This window comes from Lactuca serriola, chromosome 8 (genome assembly GCF_051521515.1).
Source record: "Lactuca serriola cultivar US96UC23 chromosome 8, Lser_US96UC23_V15, whole genome shotgun sequence".
NCBI lineage: Eukaryota > Viridiplantae > Streptophyta > Magnoliopsida > Asterales > Asteraceae > Lactuca > Lactuca serriola.
In genome coordinates, this window is record NC_136415.1 from 234,485,413 (window position 1) to 234,505,386 (window position 19,974).

The window sequence follows — 19,974 nt, forward strand, 5'->3', positions numbered from 1 at the left end:
GGCTGCGGGTGGATGCATTGGTTGCCCGCGTTCTCCCTATCCTCTTACGTTCCTGCGCCTCGGCCTCGGTTGTGGTTCAGGTTGGTCAGTCGACTGGTCATCACCATCATCATTATCTTCAACAATTCCCCAATGTGTCCCATAATTCTTGACTACCCTCATTGTCTCTAAATATCCCATACTAAACTCGTTCCCCTCTAAACATGTCAATGAACGAGTGATGCCGGAAATAATGAGGCCATATGATCGGGCCAAGCGCGTAACAAAGTGCCCTCTACAAATGGGGCTCCTGGGACGAGCAGTCATAGCATACTCCGCTAAGTATCGAGCCAAGAAATATGGAATGTTACAACACACACCGGGTTGTAGAATGCACCACAAAAAGAACAAGTTGGCCTTAGTAACCTTATCACCATGGCGTTCATGGTGAATGGAAAAGGTAATAAGGCGATGGATAAGGCGATGTATCGGTGATCTGATGCTACTTTTGGGGGATACACCGGAATTGAACACGTCGGCTGCGATATTGCTCCAAAACTCTGGTCCCGTAACACCATCCGCATACCCTCGTGTGGCGTCCCTCAAGAATAAAATAAACTCATGAGTTATGGTCTCATGAGCCTCATACAACCCCATTCTGCGAGAAAACTCCACCAGACTGCACTCCTGATATTCCCCTCCTAGACGGAAAACCAACGCCTGGGGAAAAGTAGGATCCTGGACATTCTCATGGAATGTCACTGTTGAAAAGAACTCCACGCATAACTCTTTATAAACCCGCTCTTGGATGGAAAACAAATTGTACCATCCCTTGCACGTGAAGGAAAACCCATCGCCCAAAAATATTTTGGTAAGATATTGGGACATCTAATCCACCAACCCAACCTCCCTCAACCGTGCCCACTAAATAGTGGGGGCAATAGCAAACTCCCAATTGTAAAGACAACCCAACGATTATTCCATCGCATATATATATATATATATATATATATATATATATATATATATATATATATATATATATATATCCCAGGGTGTATTTTTTGGGAAGTTGTAAAAGGGAAGCAAACTTGCTACTCCGGCTGGAACCTCTCTTCTGGGAGCCATTTATGCAAAAACAGTAGCAAACATATCCAAAAGAAACAATCCAACAAATTAGAAATAAAGGAAAATAGAAAACTGCTTAGCCTAGAATTCACGTCGTGAGTTCGCAACCATAGCAATCAGTATCTCAAAAATCAGGGGAAAATCTGATCAAATTACGAATGGGGTTTACTCCTATGATGTGTTCGACCATAAACCATCAACATACCAAGGCTAATTTACGAATTCTAGGGCATATTTCATACATTTCAACTAACTAACAAACCCTAACCCTAAGTTCAACTATTAAAGAAAAATTAAACTTAAGAATTAAGAATTATTACCTTAGATTGTAGTATGAGGTAAGCAGAAACAAAACTCGTGTGATTGTCGGCCAAAATTGGAGCAAGAGGGACCAGATATCGTGTTCACTTCGTAGGGATTAAAGAAATGAGGGTCAAAGGGATTCTTATCCCCTTAATCGGTGGTCCCGTGTTTTTCAAAATTCACGTTGTGAATCCTTAAGGATTCACGTCGTGAGTCCTGTCTGGGCTGAATTTTGGGCCATGCATTCCTTATTAATAATTGATTAGTTTTGGGCCAATTAGTTTAATATAAAATGGACTGATATGCATCATTTTTATATTATCCGACTTATTCAGAATTCACGTCATGAATTTTTAACTGTTCACATCGTCAATTCTGCACGAAAATTTTATTAAGTCAAATTTGTCTAAATCATTAATTATTAACACTTCATTCATAAGGACCCCACACTCAATGTTTAACTATGAATGAGTTGGATGATATAATTTATGTTTCTAAGACTAAAATGCAAAAACTAAAAAGAAAAGAAAATTTGCAAACCAAACTCGGGTTGCCTCCCGAGAAGCGCTTATTTTTCTTGGAGTCATGAGCTGGACTCCGTGCCTCCTACGTTGAGTCCTCGGAAGAATCCACCACTAAGATCTTTTGTTCCTTGAAACGCCCCTTGTAATCTTGAACTCGTCTTTTGTACGCCTTCTTCGAATTCTCCTTTTTAGTCTTTACATCGTCTTCATCAAGCTTGCATTTTGTCCCTTTAGTCTCTTCCTTGCACTCCATAGCATTCTTCTCTTCTTTCACCACTGGAACTGTTAGTTTTGAAGTAACCTCCTCTTCATCACTATTAATCTCATTATCATCCTTGCTCACCCAAGAAACTGGACTCGTGTATGCAATGACTTTAACTAAATATGGAACAGCTGCTCTTGGTTTTGTTCTTTTGACTTGATGAATTGTCTTGATCTCTTCTTCCATGAGCTTCTCTAATTCTTTAAGTTCATTTTCTTCATCCATGTTGAACACTTCTTCATGAGCATGATTCCCTTGAAAGCCATGTTCTATTCCAAAAATTTCTTTTTCATTTCCAACCCTCAAGGTGAGCTTAGACTCCCTAATATTAACAAGAGCTCCAGCAGTGTTTAGCAGCGGGTGGCCAAGAATAATTAGTACATTGAGATCTTCTTTCATGTCCAATACCACAAAGTCTATTGGAAAAATGAATTTCCCAATTTTTACTAAAATATCTTCTACTATGCCCCGAGGCTGTGTCACTGAACGGTTTGTCATGTGAATAGTCATTCTTGTAGCCTTCATCTTCGGAATATCCAACTTTTGATAATATGAATAAGGCATCAAATTTATGCTAGCTCCAAAATCGACTAAAGCATAAACCTTCATGTTGTTCCCAAACTCAGATGGAAGAGTGAGGTGTCCAGGATCCCCCATCTTCTTAGGTATATCTCCCAGTACAGCCCTTGAACTTTGCTCACTTAGAATAACTTTGGAATTCTTCTTTAGTTGCTGACGAGTGTCTATCAAATCTTGTAAAAAAATTTAATATTCGGGAATTTTTGATAACGACTCGACAAAGGGAGTATTAATCGGGATACCCTTCACGTGCTTAATAAACTCTATATGCTCTCTTTCCAGTGGACTAAGGGCAGTGTGACATCCCCATTTTCACGGTCAGAAAAGACCGATTTTGTTTATGCTTTATAAAAATCAGAGTACTTTTTCATAAAAATGTTGCGGAATTTGTTCCCAGAAAAACACGATAAATACGTTATCAAAACATTTTCGAAGAAACGTATTTTATTCATTTTAAAACGTTTGGGATGTCATTGTCAATATAGAAACATAAGCATAACATTACTATATCGAAACATAAGCTACGCTAAAGATAGGGTAGGTACAGCTCACTTACAGCGGGTTTTCTCGAAAACCGGGCATCGCTGGAGCAGCGTTCCTGAGCCGAAAGGCTCTTTTCTCGGAGCCTTCGGGCGCTCCGGGGCTTCCGCCTCGTGCTAGGGAGTTACCCTAGGCTTTGGGGGGTTAGGGAGGCTTAGAGAGAGAGTTTAGAGAGAGAAAGAAGAGGGTTGAGGGGTGAGGAAATGAGGGAACCCGGCACCTCTATATATAGGGTGAAATCCTGACGGACTCACCGAGTCGGTTTACTAACTAGCCGAGTCAGTGCCACATGTCATCACCTGATGGCTTTCCTTGGGGAGAAAGCCTTGGCCTATATTCAGCCATGTCACCCTTTTTGCAGCAGCACCCTGCTGACTTCTAAACCCCGTAACTTTCGCATACGAGCTCCGTTTTTTACGTTCTTTATATCCACGCGTAGGTAAAAACAAGGTCTACAACTTTCATTTAGACTCCGTCGGCTAATTCTCGACCGATCTCAAATTTAATAGTAGTAGGCGTTTAGACTGTTATATGACCGCGAAGGATTCGTAACTCCTTCATACAGACTCCGTTTTCGTCCATCTTTTTACCGTTGAGTTCCTATTAATGAGATCTTCAACTCTCATTTAGGTCGCATAAGCCAAAAACCACTCGAACTAAAATTCGACTTTCGGGTCGTGCACTGCTAAGCCGAATCTTAGAAAAATCATAACTTCTTCATACGAAGTCAGATTTGGGCGTTCTTTTTATGGATTTTCTCGGTTTAACATATTCTACGACTTTCATTTAGATCACTAAGTCTAAATCTCGCTCTATCGTAAATTCACTTTTTACGCTTCCTGGTGCCGTGCCGGTTCCGTCGCGAAACTTCGACGAGTCATAACTTCTTCGTTATAACTCGGATTTTGGCGTTCTTTATATGTATGGAAACCTTGTGACATATACTACAACTTGGTTCAAATTATTTATTCTAAATAATCTTTTATCGAAAATTCGTTTTCGACCCCTATTATCTCTATATTGACTAGCCCGGATCTACGGGCGTTACAATTATCTCCCCCTTAGGATGATTACGTCCCGGAATCATCAACGAAACATGGTAGTATAATGACTCCATAAGTTATCTCTTCATCCTAGGTAATAATTGTAACTTCTATGTTGCTTCAAACGGGTATCTAACTCTTGGACTCCTTGATTGCAGGCAGTGCTTGGTCTTGCACCTGCTCGTTAGACTTTCAATCATGACCTTCGTGTCACAAGCTCATTCTTTATCAGAGACACCTTCTTCTTCTTAGGATAAGTTAATTTGATTTCTACAATTGACCGATGTGTCATATTCTAATGACCTATTATCGTATGTAACAACGCTTAGACTCAGGTCTCTTAGAGTCAAATTCTAGAATGGAATATGCCTTCCTTCATGGTCTAATGTGATATAATCACATTTTAACATGTAGCATTTCTAGCTGCCAACTTCTTTAACAACGAGCGTGATACTTCTATTGATCGCTTTGATTTCAATCGTTTGGTTTAAGTCGGACGCTACATCAAACTTGGTTCTCTGAACCACGTAACCTACTCATCATAGTCGGACTCAATGTGATATGACCACTAGGGTCGGGATAACAACAACTTTCTTAGTCACTACCGAAACAATGGTAACGACATACTTGAATAAAATGAAATCAATTACTAGCTTCTTGGTAACCTTGTGACTTTCCCTGATCCAAGCATGAGTCCTGTGCTTCCGGTAGTATATGCATCTACTACCTTTCACACCTACTCATACTCGTCCCAAGTATTGTCTCGCAGTTTTCCAAGTCACTATACAAGAAAATCACATAATAGTTTAACACATCAGATAACAAAACGAAGGCTTTATTATTTGTTGAAACGATTACATAGGTGTTCAAGTTCACCTTAGACTATGCCTCTAATAGGCTACATCATAGTTTACTATGGCTACTGCATAACTTGATCTTCGGATATGAAGTCCTCATCCTTGATTCCTTGCATGGTTTTATGTTTCGTCGAGGATCATGTGGAATGCCCTTGGCCTTGGTGGCGTTTCTGGTCTTGCTGCTTTATTTTTCCTCGGGCAGTCTCTGGACATGTGCCCCTTGCCTCCAAATCCGTAGCATACTTTATCATTATGTGTGCAATCCTTGGAATAGTGACCAGTCCTTCCACACTTGTAACAAGTCACTTCTTCGTTGCACTTCCCACAATACTTTTTCTTGCATTTATCACACCATCTCGCTTCACCTCCATCTCCTCCTCCAAGCTTTGAGAATTTGCTTTCCTTGTTGGACCTTGAAGATCCTTCAAACTTCCGCTTCTCTCCTGCCTTATCTTTTTCTAGACCCTTTTCTCTTATCTGGGCCTCTACGTTCTTAGCTGCCCTAACAGTTGTTTTCAAGGTAGTTGCCATTTTGACCATTGGGCCAAAGTCAGTGGGTAATCCGTTAGCAAACCTATCAATCTTGGAGAGTTCAGTAGGAACAAAGTAGGGAAATAGCTTCATCCTCTCGGTGAATGTGGTGGCGTACTCATCAACACCCATCTTCCCTTTCTTCAGGTTCTGAAACTCATTGTTCAGGTCTATCAGATCTATCTCTGAGCAGTACTACATTTTCAACTCTTCCAAAAACTCTTCCCATGACATCCTTAGGGCTTCTCCTCGTGGCATCGTATCTGCCAGTGGCTTCCACCAGCTCAAGACTCCTGATTTCAGCTGTCTTACTGGGAAGACAGTTTTCTTTTTCTTGTTACAGCTGCAGCTCTCAAACACCATCTCCATCTTAGAGATCCAATCCATAATCTCAACTGGCTTCGGGCTTCTTGAGAGACTTGGTGGTTTCACACCCAAGAAATTCTTCTACATTCGCCCATCCTTGTCGTTTCTCCTCTCCGGGCCATCCCTTTGATCACCTTGAGTCCCCATTTGACTCACTTGGCAGCTCTAGTTCCCTTCCTCTGATTGCTCGGGAATCAGCTCGGGTTGCTCAATGGGCATAGTAGGTTCGTCCCTATTCGACATCCGCCTCATTTCTTTCCTTTGTTCAGCTAGCATAGCCCGAATCATGGCTTGAACTCCAGCCATGGTGACTGGCTCAGGTGCAACTTCTTCTACAACAGGTATTTGCTGAACCACTGGGGGTTGGTTCCTATTCGCATTTGCATTCACGTTTCCCCTACGGGTCCTTGCCATCTTGATCTATACACCGAATAAGGTGAATCCATACCTTTACTTAGGATTGACGTTTAAATCATCCTTGTCACTCCGAAACGTTTACATGGTAGTTCTAATATCGTAGTTGTACGTTTAGAATCCTAAACACGTAAGGTTTCTAGATCCGGTCGGCAATAGACCATAGATCCGAATAAATAATAGCATATAAGGCATAAAGCATTTAGCACATAAAAGCATTTTAGGCATAATTCCTAAAATAAGCTAGTGCTCACACCTCACAATCATCGCTTAGCATTCTAAGTTTAAGTCTAGACATAAATCCATATTCCTAGTTCGCTTAAACTAACGCTCTGATACCAACTGTGACATCCCTATTTTCACGGTCAGAAAAGACCAATTTTGTTTATGCTTTATAAAAATCAGAGTACTTCTTTTTCATAAAAATGTTGCGGAATTTGTTCCCAGAAAAACACGATAAATACGTTATCAAAACATTTTTGAAGAAACGTATTTTATTCATTTTAAAACGTTTGGGATGTCATTGTCAATACAGAAACATAAGCATAAAGAAAACTTACTTTTATTTACACTAGTGATCTACATCTCTTTAATCTCTCAGTGTAATGTGACTTCATATCAACACCTGTGATATAAATAAACTGAGTGGGTTAGGTTGGGAAACCTGGTGAGTACATAGGGTTTTCAACCCACAATAATATAATTATTATGTTTAAACAATCAAACAATCAACCCAATTACCCATCCCCATTAGCTTCTTTACTCTTAAGGATTTATCCTAAGAGTCATCTATCCTGCATTCGTTTATTCTGAAGTTCCTTACTTCCAGGGTTATAGGACTGGCACTAAATCCATAGCTGCCAATGTTCGTTCATAAAGCACTAATTCCATAGCTGCTATAGTCTATTCATTGGGTACTAAATCCATAGCTACCAGTCTTTATCTAATAGGTACTAAGTCCATAGCTACCAATTCCTAACAGGTACTAAGTCCATAGCTACCAGTTCGTAACAGGTACTAAGTCCATAGCTACCAGTGTTTGTACAATAGGCACTAAGTCCATAGCTGCCGATGTTTATTAGGCACTAAGTCTATAGCTGCCAATGTTTACTCATATCATCTTTTATCTCTCATCATTCATCTACCCATGTCATACCCAACATATTCGTATATATAAAATACGTATACAGTTTAAATCATTTAAAACATGTATAAAACGTTCATCCAGCATAGACAGCAAGTATTCAGATTATATGCACACATAACATGTAGTTTATATAAAATACTTCATATCTATGTGTAAGATGAAAGGGACCATGCACTCACCTGAAAGGTGGTGACTTAGCACTCGGACAGCGCTTCGATACTCTCAAAACAATTTCCTTCGATATAACCTAGTATCAACACCACTAGGGTTTAGTCTAATGATAACCGCGACTAATTAATAGTCTAGCTATTATTATTATATGAGCGTTAAATAACACTCAATATAACTCATAATAATAGCCCAAATAATTATTTTAAAGACCTAATAACATTACTATATCGAAACATAAGCTACGCTAAAGATAGGGTAGGTACAGCTCACTTACAGCGGGTTTTCTCGAAAACCGGGCATCGCTGGAGCAGCGTTCCTGAGCCGAAAGGCTCTTTTCTCGGAGCCTTTGGGCGCTCTGGGGCTTCCGCCTCGTGCTAGGGAGTTACCCTAGGCTTTGGGGGGTTAGGGAGGCTTAGAGAGAGAGTTTAGAGAGAGAAAGAAAGAAGAGGGTTGAGGGGTGAGGAAATGAGGGAACCCGGCACCTCTATATATAGGGTGAAATCCTGACGGACTCACCGAGTCGGTTTACTGACTCGCTGAGTCAGTGCCACATGTCATCACCTGATGGCTTTCCTTGGGGAGAAAGCCTTGGCCCATATTCAGCCACGTCACCCTTTTTGCAGCAGCACCCTGCTGACTTCTAAACCCCGTAACTTTCGCATACGAGCTCCGTTTTTGACGTTCTTTATATCCACGCGTAGGTAAAAACAAGATCTACAACTTTCGTTTAGACTCCGTCGGCTAATTCGCGAGCGATCTCAAATTTAACTGTAGGAGGCGTTTAGACTGTTAAATGACCGCGGAGAATTCGTAACTCCTTCATACGGACTCCGTTTTCGTCCATCTTTTTACCGTTGAGTTCCTATTAATGAGATCTTCAACTCTCATTTAGGTCACGTAAGCCAAAAACCGCTCAAACTAAAATTCGAGTTTCGGGTCGTGCACTGCTAAGTCGAATCTTAGAAAAATCATAACTTCTTCATACGAAGTCAGATTTGGGCGTTCTCTTTATGGATTTTCTCGGTTTAACATATTCTAAGAATTTGTTTAGATCACTAAGGCTAAATCTCGCTCTATCGTAAATTCACTTTTTACGCTTCCTGGTGTCCTGCCGGTTCCGTCGCGAAACTTCGACGGGTCATAACTTCTTCGTTATAACTCGGATTTCGGCGTTCTTTATATGTATGGAAACCTTGTGACATATACTACAAATTGGTTCAAATTATTTATTCGAAATAATCTTTTGTCGAAAAGTCGTTTTCGACCCCTATTATCTCTAAATTGACTAGCCCGGATCTACGGGCGTTACAGGCAGCTCGGGAAGGAAACGACAAAAGCGGCTGATATGCTGGAACAAAGACGGAATTTTTCTGTGCAGACAAATCCCACGACGTGAGCATAGCGGGCTCACATCGTGAACTGGGTGTTCCAGCAGCTTCTTCTTTTTCGAGTCTTAGCTTCTTTGGCTTTTGATCGGGTTGTTGTGGCTCTACTTCTAATGCCTCTAGAAACTCAGAGATGGCCTCTTCTTCTGTATCTATGGCCATTACGTGAGATTGAGTCTTCTTTTCAGGATTTTTCGGGGAAAGCTTCTCATGAACCAAAGTAGTTAGTTGACCAAGTTTCACTTCAAGATTATTGATGGAGGCTTGTTGATTTTTATTAAAGCCTGCTGTTCTACCATCATTGCGTGATCATTCTTCATCAAAGTTATTTGTTCATCAATAGCAGAATTAGTAGCCTCATGTCTCTTTTCTGAAGCTTCCATAAACTTAAATAACATGGTCTCCAGATCGGGTTTCTTCTCAGCTGGTGGCTGCTCCTTTTGGTAGAAGCCTCGGCTTGTTTGCCAATACTTCTCTTCTTTTTTCTTCTTGTATTCTTCATATGGCGGCCACTCTTTCTTTGGTTTCCTCCAGTCTTCATCATACTTGTCCCCACTCGAGTAGCATACTTGAGCTTTTTTAATCCCAAACTCATCTAAATTGCAGTCCTTGGTCAAGTGTGGACCATTACACCTCTCGCAACCAACTCTTATAGCATGAATTGAGTGGTCCATTTGGGTTAGCCTCCGATCCATATTATTTAGCATAGCCATCATAGCTCCACTGCCTTTGATTCCATCTTGCCTAGGGTTGTGGTACTCACGGGAGTGCTTCGCAAATTCATCAATCAACTCCTTGACCTCTCTTGGATTTTTCTTTGGCAAAGGTCCTTGATAATCAAGGAGTTGTCTTGTCATAACATTAACCCCATCATAGAAGATCGACATCTCTTGTTGAACATTAAAATCATGCTGGGGGCAATTTCTGATAAAGCCTTTGTAACGCTCCCATGCTTCATATAATGACTCCCCCGACTGTTGTTCAAAGTTGGCTATTGCCTTCTTGAGTTTAGCTATCTTGGATGGTGGGCAAAATTGGTCAAGAAACTGCTCACGCATTTGAGCCCAAGTGGTGATCGTACCCGGTGGAAGTGATTTTAACCACTCTTTAGCAACTCCCTTGAAAGTAATGGGAAGCATCCTAAGCAAGACGATGTTTCTATTGAGATTTGGGACATTGAAGTAATCCGTAATGTCATTGACTTCATCAAGATGCTTAAAAGCATCCTCATGATACTTCCCATAAAATAGGATATCCTTTAGTGCAGTCAAGATGTGTCCCTTCAGCTCGAATGTGGCAGTGGCAGGTATTGCGAGTTCGACTAAACCGGGACCCATATCTTCTCGGATCCGCTTCTTGTAAGCTCCCATGGACATCTCCTCAATGTCTGCCATTTCGTCTTTTTGCTCGTCTTTAGGCTCACTCGCGAATATTTCAAATTATGGGTCTGACTCATATTCTGATTCATGTGGGTTAGAAACTGGACCAATATTTTCAACTTTCCTTTTATCCTTTGGTGTTGAACTTGACTCTCCTGTCTTCTTCCCCGACTTCCTTGAAAAGGTTGATTTAAGTTCTTGCAATGGCTTCTTCTTTGGCGTGTGATCTTCCTTCGCTTTTCTTATTCTTGTTTTTGTGAAGGGCTGACTTCGGAACTTCAAGTGGTGGCACCAAAGGTGTGTTTGAGCCTCTGGTCATTAACTCCTGCAGACAATCTATAAAGACAACGTAAAAACGAACTAAACCAGAAAAATAAACTAAAAACTAAAGAAACCTAAAAATCGCAGTTCTCACGTTGTGAGTCTTATAAACTCACGTCGTGAGTTCTGTAATCAGAAAAAAAAAAATCAAACCTTCCTAGAATTTATTGAAAATATCTACTAAATGAATAAACTGATAACTACTATATTCACGTCGTGAGAAGTGCTCTCACGTCGTGAAAACTGGACAAACAGAAAAAATAAAAATTTATGCTAGTAAAAACTTTGTTGGAAAATTAACTTTTTGCAGGTTTTATCCCACAAAAAGGATCAATTAACCTAAAGCAAATAAACAAATAATAAACTAAGTCGTTCCGCGGCAACGGCGCCAAAAACTTGATGTACACGGAAGTACCCACTAATTTTAATATTTATAACCTAACAAACTTAGACTAACTATGCACTTATAGGCAGTGTACCTAGTCAGATTACAGTATAGTTTAGGTAAGTCGGGTGTCGATCACAGGGAACGGTGTTATTAATTACTTTATTTACTACTAAATTAATCTAATTATTAACAAGCTAAAAGGGTTTTTTTTTATCTAATTTTTCAAGTTTAGATGAACTTAATTCTTTAACAAAAACTCAATCAATAAACAAAATACTTCTGGTAGTTCAAATCCACTTTCATTCAATGGTTATACATTAGCTATAGCTACTACTGTTGATGACCAATTAAGAAAGTATTAGTAATTTAGTTCTAAATCTACTAATTATTAATCAATTTATGTAATTCTATTTATGTTCATACAATAGTTAACACAGAATCAATTATTAAATAAAATTGGAGCCATGAAAGATTAATTAATCAAAACACAATTACAATCATAATATGAGTTCTCTAACACAGCTTAACTTAATTATTCAATTACTAATCTAAGATTGGGTTGATCTTAGCTCCAATAACTAGTGTTCACTATATTATTAGGTATTCAAGTTCATGCAGAATTGTGTTCACTAACTACACAGAACAAGAATTCAAAGCAATCAAATAACTAATTCAAGCATGCTAGGTAAAATCAATCAACACAAGCATATCACCAACAAGGAAAGTTAAGTCTAATGCATTAAAACCATGAGTTCCAGCTTCATCTAGCTAACAGAAGCAGTTTGATTTAGCTGGACATATTAACAGCTAAACAAACGAATTCTATAAGCAAAAACATATATAAATGTACCAATCTATAAGACAAATTGTGAACTCTTTCTTCCTTGGTGTTAAAACCAACTTCCAGAGCTTCTTTTCTTCTGAATTTCGTCTCCAGGAATCCTTCTAGCTAGCAAAAGTTGTTCCAAATCATAATGGAGAAGGATATATATATTTTCTGGAAAATCACTGTTCACGTCGTGAGAATTTAAAACTCACGTCGTGAACTCGGAGTAATCGTGATCGTCAAGGATTTCTTCACTCGGATGCTTATCTTCTAATTCTTCTCACTCGTGTCGTGAACTATCAACTTTTCACGTCGTGAGTACGTCTTTTTTGGGTGTTTCTCTTGTCTTTCAAGCCTTCAACCTCCAAAGTTCCATCCTTTAACGCTTTTAGTCCCTTTCTTCAAAATGTCTTCTTTTTGCTGCAAAATATAATTTAACCATATAAGTATCATTATTCTATGAAAATGACCAATATATATATATATATATATATATATATATATATATATATATATATATATATATATATGTACTTAAATATTGCCTAAAAATATGTATAAATATGGAAATAACAACTGTCTCCTTTGCGTGACTCAATATCCAACCTGGTACACAATATATGCACCATTCTCTTCTCAATCCCTCTAAAAACCTCAGTTAGTCATATGTTTCATCCTTCGTGTGATTGGAAGAGATCTGACCTGGATGTACAGCATATGCATTCTAAATCAATCTTCTCTCTTAATAATTGTTTGCTCACTCGGTGTAAGGAGTATTCTGGAAATCCTTGATGGCTGGAGCATATCAGGAAGCGGGAAACATGTTCTAGTACAATTAATAAAATTGAACACATACAGATTGTCTGTAGATCTTGCTGCTCAATTTAGGTGGACAACAATATCCCTTGTTGTCGTCAGCTAAATGGTCCCTAAGAAATTTACTTAAAGATAAGGGCTAAAAATGTCATGTTATTGGTAAATTTTCCAAAATTATGTCACAAATGTTTCGTGTTTAAGTGGACCACAATACTGGCGATCGATCAGACGAAGACGTGAAAATAAGGGTACCGACAAGTGGAATAAGGTTGTCCAACAACTTTGATCACAGCGTCACAAATTTGTTCTCAGTAATTAAAACTTTTAAGTTTTATAATTTATTTTTTATTTGGAGTTATTTTTATTTAATTTAATTTATTTTATATTTATTTTTATTTTTATTTTTAAAATTTCATTTTATTTTGTTAACTGTTAAAATCTAAAAATTATTTTTTATCTTAAATTTTGCAAAGTTAATTTTATTTTATTTTATTTTTAATTTTAGCTTTAATATTAACCCTCAAAAGATTTGTTTTTAAAATTTTTAAAAAATATTGGACTGTGTTGGATCCTGCTTTATACTGTGCAGTTACAGGTAAATGAAAAGTGGGTATAAAAGGAGGTTTACAGCCGGAATCTTTATCATTTTCTTGATTCCGGCCACAAACTCTCTCATACTCTCTCTCCTCCGGAAAAAATTTCATCAATTTTTACGAAATTAATCTGATAGTTTTGAAGGTACTGGGTTTTCAACCAGGAATATGCATCTCGTTATGTGATTAACCGTGTTTTTGAGGCTGAAATCGACAAAAAAGAAGTTTCGGAGTTTACAGTCGAAGCTTACGGCCGTAAGGTTTTTGTGGACATAAACTCCCCAAGTGGTCATTAGCATACGGTCAAGGGTTTACGGCCGTAAACCCTCGTTGACCACAAAATCTGACGTTGACCGCAAACTCTGACTTTGACCTAATTTTAATTAAAATTAAATTTAACTCATTTTGAGGTCAAAAATTAAATCATTTAAAATTTTAATTGCTCATTTTTCTCTCTTGTCTTACTTGGTATGTTTTAGTGCAGATAGAATGGCAGCTTTGGAATTTGCAGATATGCACAACTTGGCGATGATTCTAGCTGACCCTCCGGTGGCACATCAGGACTTCAAGTCGATGATTCACGGACTTCGAGAATGCGGTTTGGCCTCTGCCATTATAATGAACACTGCTGTTTATTAGAAAATGATTCGTGAGTTCTGGCAGACTGCCAAAATGACAAGGGACGATAATGGAGCTGTCACTGCAGATGCGATCGTTCAGGGATGCAAGATTTCATTGATGAGACTTTTGTGAGATATACTCTACTGATTAACGACCTTCCGACTTTTCCCATGGAAATTGGTATTGGTGAGGCTCAAAGGATTCTAAGGAAGATGGGATACGAGGGTCATACTCCACCAACAATGAAGAAACTTCTACCGCCCTATTGGAGATTTCTAGCCCACGTGTTCGTGAGCTGCATCTCCGGCAGAAGGTCTGGTGCTGATGAGATATCCCTAAGAAACACTGGCGCTATTGTTTCTCTCGCTGCGGGGATAGGCTTCAACTTTTTCAGGTTTATTCTGGACGAGTTTATGGTCAACATTAATGCCACTACTCGGGATACTTTTCTGATGTACCCTCAGTTCGTTCAGCTTTTCATCAACAAGAAATTTTCTGATTTGGTAAAGGATGGGGATACACTCGATATGAAGTCTTTGGGCCCCCACACTATTGAGCTGATTAAGCAAAACCGCAGGGGGGAGGTGGTCTTTCAGGGGTTGCATCCAATGGTCAAGTTCAGAAGATTTGCCGAACCGAACGAAACCACTGAGTCTCATGGATCGTCAAACAAGATTTCTTCAGAGCATACGTCATCGGAAAAGGTGATCTCAGAAGCAGATGTGATCACTGTATCGGATCAAGAAGGAGAAGAGATTGTTGCTCCTGCTATGTTGGTTGCAGAGGGGCATGACCTACAAGATGTCCAGGTAGAAGGAGACTATAATGAAGGGTCTTCTAAGCACACTGCTAAGCCAAAACAATTTGAAGACCTCGATCTCACAGGTTTTGACAAAGATGATATTCCTGCCAATTTTGGAACTAATGATGACTTTTTGGCAAACGTCAACCTCAACTCCTTGCTAGATAATCTCAGTGATGTTGCTCACACAGCAACGGAGAGTAGGGATTCAGAAGACGCTCCCGAATCAACCCCCATTACTACAGATCAAGTGGCTGTCTCTTCAGTTCCAATGGTGATTGTATCAGGGATTCGTCCCCTTGATATTGTTTCACCTACATCAAAGCCACTTCAGGATGATTTTTCAACAGATCAGCCAATGCTGCCTCCGTCCAAAAGAAGACGACGAGATCCTAGATTCGAGCATCTAGATTCTGCTTGTCTCATGGTTTATCGTTCGCTCCAACTACCACTTCCGCTATAGTAACCACTGAATCGTTATGTGAAGGCCCTAGCTCACTCTTTGAAGCAGGTGGATCCTCAGTTCCTCCAGGTTTTTCTCCTCCGAGAACTGATCTTGACGCAACCTCTATGCGATTGGCCCAGCATCTTGCTCAAGAACAAGTTGTTGCTCCCTCCTCTAAGGGAAAATGAATATCTTTTAATGAAGATCAGCCAAGAGAAGATGACTCTGTGATAGATGAGCTACAGAAAAGAGTCAGTGTGGTAGATCAGAAAAACATCGAGCTAAGCATTCGCATTGAAGATCTCTTGACTGAGAATCTGAATTTGAAGATTCAAGTCTCTGATCTTCAAGAAGATAAAGCAATTAAATCCAAGCAAATTTCTGAGCTTCACGATCATTTCAATTTCTTGACCTCCAGCTACTTCAATCTAAAGAAGAAGCTTGAAGACGATCTTGGTGATAAGTATAAGACATCCGTAGATGAGCATAGAATCGAGCTTCACTCTCAAGCGCATCCTATTATCGTGCCAACTGCTCAGACTTCTCGATTGGTAAATCGCTTTGAAGAAGATCCTGTTCATGCTCCACATATTTCAGAAATCATTCGAGATAAACAAGAGAAGGCTACCAAGAAGGGACAAATCTTATTCAAGAGGAGATCTGACAAGAATGCACCAGGAAATCAGTCCAAAATCACGGTTACGTATCTCGAAGCCGTAAGGTTTAGAGACACGTATAGTGATAGGTCAGGTATCATATCTTGGGATTTTCATGATCCACTGAAAATGTGGATTGTTCGCAGAAAGAGCGGCAATACAGAGTTCTACAAGGATTGTCATGATTTTAACTCTTGGACCAGGGTGGATCTTTCAGAGCTATCTCAATCTCCGTTCTCAAATCCGACTGATAACCAGCAAGCAACAAACTTCAAGCATTTTCTAGAAGACCATGTAAAGAAGGGATTTCCAGCTATGAAGACTTTTGAGTCTGTGATAATGGATCATCCTGATGTTATTGATCCTAAGACTGGAAATCCGCTTCAGGTGGTGATGTGGCCTGCTACAAATCAGGTCAAAAAAATTCCAGTGCTTCAAGATTACTCGGATGGATTTCTAAGCTCTATGCTTTACTGGGTGTTTGATGAAACCACAGCATCTACTGTCATCAAACTGAAGGAGGGGTGCATTCGTCTACATCAGTTTGGAAAATGGGACATTCATCATTTGAGCCATTTCCAGATTCAGGTTGCTGAGGAGATCTTTGAGTATGCTGCGAAAGAATATACCACAATGGTTGCTACAATTATCAACAAGCGGATGTGGAATGGAGCGATGGGGCTGGATGATGTAAGGATCGTGGACAAAGATTGATTTAAAGCTAGCACCAAACCAAGGGGGAGATTGAAGGGTGTAATTAGTGGTTTGGTCTAGTCTTTCTATGTAATAGGTTCTTTTGGTCAATTTATAGCTTTTTGGTAGTATATGTGTAGTTTACGGCCTAACAGTGAGTTTACACCCGTAAGCTGTTTACGGCCGTAAACCCAAGGCCCGCCCAGGTCTAGTATATATAGAGGCGTACTAGGTCTTTTTTCAGTTGTTGATGCCTCGGTATTCTCAGCTCTTGTAAACTGCAAGTTTTACCAGACGTGATTCTAATAGAAAAGCGTGTGCAAGCTTGTTTGATTCTCTTTTCTACTCGTTCTTATTTGATTAACTGATTGTATTTGCTATTTAATCACTGGTAAGATCCGTTTCAGGACCTTACACTTATGCTATCATTCAGACATATGAAAAGTTATAACTATGACTATTTTATATCATTTCGACATAGAAAATCAATTAAAAAGTAACCATGGTTGATTTATAGACACAATAGTATTTGTAATTGTCACCAATATTCAATTTATTACCATAAAAATTGTTTATTAGTATAACCTATTTCATCATTTAGACACATTTGCTTTTATTTATTGTGACTATCGTTAATCAGAGGGCCACATGAATTTTTTGATAGTGTGACATTTGCTATTATTTAGTCATAATGGTTTTTTCCCACGATTATTTTTTACTATTACTCACAAATAATAAATTAAAGTGTGATCATTAAATACTTATAAACACTATATTTTTCTCATAGACTTTCGTAAACTTTAGTCACACATTTACATTTTATAGACACTATATATTAACCACCTAACAAAAATCACATACAACAAAAAATGAAAAAAAACAATACAATGTAATAAAAACAAATTTTTATTAATAATAATTTAGAATTCTTACATCAAAATAAAATTGAAATTATCAGAAACATAAAAGTATAAGTAAAATTTAAACTAATAAAGAAAACATCTACATTTTTTTTCTTAATATGATTGCTCTTTAACTTGTTTTATCTCATGTAGTGTTGTATAACTCATTTTTTTTCTTCTTTTTCTCTTATCTCCCCCACTCTATAACTTATTCTAATGAGTGATGTCGCCCCAATTTGTCTAAGAGCTGCAATGAACAAATTAAAAATAAAAATGAAAAACTATGGTGGCACAAAACTTTATGAAGTATGATATTTGATTTATGTTACAGACCTGAACATGGAAGTGGTTTTTCGTCATTTTCCAAATCATAATTTTGCATGTCATCTTCCTACCATGTTGAAATAAAACAAATAAGAATATATCATAATATTACATTAAATTTTCATTTTTAAGATAAAATATTATATTTTAAATAAACAAGTAGTTATACCGATGAAAATTGTTTTGTTTGGATGACAATTAGCCTCTAATAGTAGTACTTTCATATCGTGTACATATCAAAGGTTCGCCAAAACTTGGAGTATACCCTGCACAAGGAAATGGTTTTCCGTATTCATTTGTTAAAATTGTTATTATCAGCAACCATTGTAAGTATGTTGCTATTATATACCTCATACTACAAATGCAGAATATAACATGAAGCAGTCTCTTGATTATGCACAACCAATGTCTAACCTCAAATTCTTCAAGATTCAAATAAATTCCATTGCTCCTAACAATCACAAAATCCATAGGTTGCTCAATAACATTAACTTTCCAAACAAACTAACTCATTAGGATCTATAGACAATATTGTGTGATTGTCCTTCTTGTAGATAAATTTAACATACCAAAAGAGTTATGTTAGTCAATGAAATGAATTATACAATAAGACCTCAGAAAATATTGTGTGAGTGTCCTAACTTTGATTAATGTAATCAAAAGAGTGCAAAGACTTGGTGTGCTTGTTTAACAACACTAGTGGGAAGCCAAACATGAATTGAGCTTTTCAAATAATATAATAGAAAAACATATTATAAACATGAGTATGGTAATTTGACCAACCTATAAAGATAAGTCATTGTTTCAATTGGGCTTTTCATCAAACACTTGTAGTACTTGTTTAACAACACTAATGGTGTGAAAGCATCAAAAGGGAAACATACTTAATATGCAGGCTAAAAGTGAAATCGTAAAGCAGGTCAGATGAAAGTTTGTTCGAATAAGAGCCAAAACAATGGTAATAGGGCCCATTTCACTTTATGTCGATTATTGGAAACGAAATTTCATCACAAAATCAATTGCCCAAACTAAATAGAAGGAATTAAATCCATTGGAGTATTCAGATGCAAATTGTGTTCGAATCACAAGACCTATGGGAAATCATAGAAGAATGAATTAAAGGACCTGCAAATCCTATAGTGTTAACAGTGCAACAAACAAATAAATTAAAGGAATCAAAGAAACATGATAAGAAAGCCATGCTCCTTATTTATAGTTGAAAGAATTTCTTCATCCAAAACATCAAAGGAAGAAATGTTCTTTAAATCATACAGAGGAGAAGAAAAAGTAAAAGTTCTGAGATTACAAATGTAAGGTGTGAGTTTCATAATTTGAAGATGAAAGATACCGAATTGATTGAAGATTACTACAACTGGATCATCGGTCTACTAAATCAAGTTTGCATAAATCGCATCATATACGATTGTTTCCTTTTCAAAGCGCCGACTGATACATAGTCTTTGTCATCCGAAACCTTGATCTCGAAACAAGGTTACCAACACCTCCAAATATGGATTATCGAGCGAGAAGAGAGTAGAGCATATGAACGAAAGTGGAGATATATGTTCAGAATTTTGAGAGATAAAGGGAGAGAGCCGGGAATGGTTTTTTAGGGCAAATCAAGGGGATGAACGAAAGTCTAAATGAGTAATTGTATCAAAAAGTTCAAAATTTTCAAAAATTTTCAAAAACAAGATTAAAATTATCCTATTAAAATATCTTAGGTTTCAAAAAGTTCAAAAAAATAGAAAAAATCAATTTAATAATAATCTTCTTACCTTTTAAAATTTTAACTTTTTTGAAATTCGATTAATGATGATAAACCATGAATTACTCTGAAGTCAATATATTAATTCTGGAGGTGTAGGGGTGAGGTAGTGTAGGGGTATATTTGTGGACATGGAGTGGGTGGGTGGGTTATTGGGTGAATACAACACTAAAAGTTACACAATAACAATAGAGTCATACATATGGGTGTA

General features: G+C 38.0%; 1 long non-coding RNA gene and 1 other non-coding gene across 2 annotated transcripts; one reads left to right on the forward strand and one right to left on the reverse strand.

Moving 5' to 3' along the window:
• The first annotated feature begins 10,132 nt into the window (after positions 1 to 10,132).
• LOC145071868 (small nucleolar RNA R71) lies at positions 10,133 to 10,239 on the forward strand. Its single transcript, XR_013690830.1, has one exon. It is a non-coding gene; the product is annotated as a small nucleolar RNA R71 (small nucleolar RNA).
• A 7,505-nt stretch (positions 10,240 to 17,744) lies between these two features.
• On the reverse strand, positions 17,745 to 19,587 carry LOC145069665 (uncharacterized). Its single transcript, XR_013689610.1, has 5 exons — positions 19,344 to 19,587; positions 18,345 to 18,446; positions 18,165 to 18,261; positions 18,005 to 18,062; positions 17,745 to 17,918 (listed from the first exon to the last, which is right to left on the reverse strand). It is a non-coding gene; the product is annotated as an uncharacterized LOC145069665 (long non-coding RNA).
• Positions 19,588 to 19,974: the final 387 nt, after the last annotated feature.